Raw genomic sequence first — 4,023 nt, 5'->3', positions numbered from 1 at the left:
AGGACGACGCCCAACCAACTGAGCCACGCTGATCAGGCCAGCCGTTGGACTCTTCTACGAGCTTTGCCAGCCAAAAAGGTCGCTGTGAGTTTCCATGGATAAACGTTCTGAAATGAGAGTCCTGAGAAAGTGCCCTGGCAGCCACCCTCATCCCTAAGCCAGCCCAGCTGCCCTCCACGGCTCCCGGTTTCCCAGTGCCCTGGGACAGCGGCACCTCGGGTCCTGTGTGCCAGGTGGCCTGCCCTGACGGCCCACCGCTCCCAGCTGGGTTCAGGAGAACGCAAGCGGAACTCCTGCAAACGGAAGAGCGGGCCTGGTTGCTGGGGGCTGTGAGGGTTAAAGAGACCTGGAAACCAGGCCTCCCGTATACCCTCAAAAAATCAGCTAAGCTTCACAACATGATGGAATCTGAGAAAGGCGCTTCTCCCAGGTACATTTGAGGAGAGGTAATTTAGGGGAGAAAGGAAGATAAAATAGGGGTTGAATGTACAGATCCTCGTTCATTTAGGTATTCTTGAGAATGGGTGTCCACTCTGTGTTTCTTTAGGTCTCACCAGCGCCTTCGAGATGCCCCCTCTGGCCTTCTCACCATCTTCTCCCACTTGCTCCCCCTTGCTCCTTCCTTTAGCTCTCCTTCTCCCCATCTGGGCTCAGCTCCCCGGGGCAGGCAGGAACTTGCTTTTGAGCAGCCCCCTCTTCCCTCCATGTGCTCCCAGCTTCTTCCCCCACCCCCTTCCGTGTGCAGGGCAGAGCCTGCATTTAGACATGGGACGGATTCCAGCCTTGGGGCTCAGCCCCAGTTCTTGTTGCTCAGATTTCCCCCCACCCCGCCCCAGCAGCTCCTTGGTTTCCACCAAGACCTCCAAGGTGGCTCTCGGATTGTATACTAGGAGTTTATTTGTTAGTTCCCTAACAAATAACGCCACAGACAGGTGTCCGGCCCTAGAAAGGTCAGGCCTGGGTTTCGCCCAGTCCAGACAGCAAGCTCAGAACCATCAGGATGACACGTGGTGGGCTATTTTTCACCACAGGGTCCCGATCACTTGGCCCTATTCAAAGCGGGAGAATATAGAAGATGGGGGAGTTTCTTCCAAGGCACATTGACTACAGGACAGAAACATAGTGGCAGGTGAGGAGGAGACAAAGATAACCCGAGTGGGCACTGTTCCAATCACTTCACAGATGTCAAGTAACCCAGCGTCACAGCAACCCAGGACGTGTGTGCTAGTATCATCTTAATTCTGCACGTAGGAAACTGCAGCACAAAGATGTAGAGGAACTAATCCAAGTGGCCCGAATCATCGGGGGGAATCACTTTGTAAGTTAAAAATTGGCTAACCACTGTGCTGTACACCTGAAATTAATATAAAATAATATTGACTGTCAATTGTAAGAAATGTTTTTTTCTAGCCTGTCACAATAAAGTTTATTATGAAAACAGGCTGGTGTGGGGACAAGGGGACAGAAAAGTACAATAGGTTAGGTGGCTCAGGTGAAGTAGTGCGGCTTCACATAGATGCCATACTCGCTGAGGGCAGGGGTCAAGTCCTCCATGGTCAGAGTATACTTCCGGTCCTGGCTCTTGCTTCAGGAGCTGCCAGAGACTGTGCCCTCCGTTTTGCAGTGCTGTAGTGCATCGTTGGCAACGTCTGAGATGAATTTCTGGGCAGCTAGGGAGATGAGCTGAATTATGCGAGGGTCTGAGACCTCAAAACCAGCGCGGTTCAGGCATAACCGGTCACTGCATCTGTAATCGTAGGCATGTAATCCTCCGGCTGCATCAGGAAGTCCGCCAGAGGCGTGCCGGACTCCACCGGCTTCACGTCTCCGTTGGCGGCACTCGGCAGCACCTACACCCCGCTAGACATAGCCCCCTGTGGGTTATGGGGCGGGGTGGGGGGGCAGTTGCCGCGCCGCCCGCTGACCTGGGAGCCGCCACGAGGCTCTGCCGGCTCCCGGCCCACGCCCCCTGCCGCGGCTCCAGACCCTCCTGCTGTTCCCGCGGGGCTGGACTTATTCGCAGCGGCGCCGGCTGGTAGCACAGCCGGAACCGAGACTGTGGGCGCCAGGCCCAGGGGCCACGGTGGAACAGGCCTGCGCCGCTTCGGGGTCCGCGCTGGAGCCACTGCAGCTCATCGGGCCGGTGGAAGAGGCCTACTGTAAGAAATTTTTTTTTTTTAAATTAATCCAAAGTCACACAGAGAGTAAATGACAGAAAGTAGGGATCCTAACACAGCCTGGCGCCAGCCTTGGGAAAGGGTCTCCTTCAGGAGATCACGCCTGGGCAGAGACCTGAAAGATAGTTAGGAAGTATACCAGGGTGAAGCCCTGAGACAAAAGCCTTCTAGGTGACAGAACAACATGCCAACAGATAGAGACAACAGCCTGGTGTGAGTGTGTCAGACCCCCATTTCTGATGGATGGTTCTGGTGGTTGCAGAATGGACTGCAATGAGGGCAACTGGCTGTGGGGTCAATGGACACGGCCCATCCCCCTCCCAGGACTGAGGGCTAGTCAGATGCCCTGGGCCAGAAGGAATGTGGATTGTTTTGGGAATGGATTGGAACTCCCTCCTTATCTCTTACGGGAGCAGCTTCTTGCCCCATAGACTGCTTCTTGACCTTTTACACACTGAGGCAATGCAGTTTAGAGTCATGCATAGGACACATGGCTCCTTTGTCTGGGTCCCTTTCGAAGGAGCCTCGGACCAGAGGAAGTGCGGTCTCTCCCACACCGACCCGCCACCCTCCCCTAGAACGTGAGCTATAAAGGCCATGTCTACATCGGCTAGTCCACTGCGTGGCTTTTTTTGCGGAATATCACCAACACTTAAGCAGCTCCCCAGGTTGCGTTTGGAGCTCCTGTACTGCAGTGACCCTGGAGGAAACTTTCTGATCAGTCAGAAGCTGATGGGGTCAGAGCTAGAATGGCTGGAACAGGGAAGAAGAAGGCCTAGATTTGAGAAAATAAAAATCGGCAGGACTTCATTCATTTATGCACTCAGAAGACATGTAGGGAGCACTCGCTGAATGTTCGGCATTATGATGGAGAACTTGCATGTACAATGGACAGCAGCACATTTACCACCCTGACTTTGTGCCGCTTACAGTTCAAGGTGAAGTTGGGGCCGAGAGAGGGAGAGGTTGCTGTGTTGAAGGTTCCATTAGGACAGGTGCTGTTCCTCAGGCCGCTAACCAATCAGTGAGGGGTGCAATCACTCCAATGGCTGTTGAACAGCATCTTATTGAAGTAAAATACAACATATCAGGGTACCTGTATGCCATAAGGAAAAGAACAATTTCCAGAGATTTTGTTTCTGTTTACATATATGCAAGTCTATATTGGATCAATACATGCGATGTACTTCTTACTGAGGGTCAAGTAAAAAATGAAAAAAACCATTCAAACCTTTGGTGAAGGGTGACCCCACACCTATAACTCTATACTCCTTGAAGGGACTAATTATGTCTGTGTGTGTGTGTGCTTGGGCGCGCCTATAACATGGGTAGTTGAAAGTGGATGGATGAATGTACGTTTAGATGGGTGAATGAAAAATACATGGATGAGTAAGTGGATGATGAATGGAAAGATAATGAATGGAGGTAGGCAAAAGGATCTACAGAAGCCGATCCAGGACATGCTGAGTCTGAGATGTCTGAGGGGTGATGGGACTGTGGCGATGAACACAGAAGTTAAGGCCGTGGGTGAGGAGGCCGAGGCTCTGCAGATAGCAAGAAAGGGGTGCGTTGGTTTGAAAAGGAAAGCTGGAGGCACACAAACCCCACCCACCAGAGCTACTTTGACCTCCCGGCCACTCCATGAACCTGGCCTGGTTCACACACACGGGGTTCGCGAGCCGTGCAGCGAGGCGGGAGTCCCCTCTACGCCCGCGGCCTCTGACTAAAGGGCCAGAAGTGCGCGAGCGCACCCGAGCGTGACCGCCGCCTTCACCCTGCTTCTAGGTCCCTTTCGGGGCCCCTGCTCTCCAGGGGGCGGGGCGGGGGCTGGACCCTGTGTCTCCAT

At 53.4% G+C, this 4,023-nt stretch overlaps 1 pseudogene; it reads right to left on the bottom strand.

Moving 5' to 3' along the window:
- Window positions 1-1,066: 1,066 nt before the first annotated feature.
- Window positions 1,067-2,136, bottom strand: LOC129076604 (transcription initiation factor TFIID subunit 10-like; annotated as a pseudogene).
- Window positions 2,137-4,023: the final 1,887 nt, after the last annotated feature.

The sequence above is a fragment of the Pteronotus mesoamericanus genome, unplaced genomic scaffold, assembly GCF_021234165.1.
Source record: "Pteronotus mesoamericanus isolate MK-2021 breed Mesoamerican mustached bat unplaced genomic scaffold, CSHL_Meso_final contig_613, whole genome shotgun sequence".
Taxonomy (NCBI): domain Eukaryota; kingdom Metazoa; phylum Chordata; class Mammalia; order Chiroptera; family Mormoopidae; genus Pteronotus; species Pteronotus mesoamericanus.
This window is presented reverse-complemented; position numbering and strand designations above follow the sequence as displayed.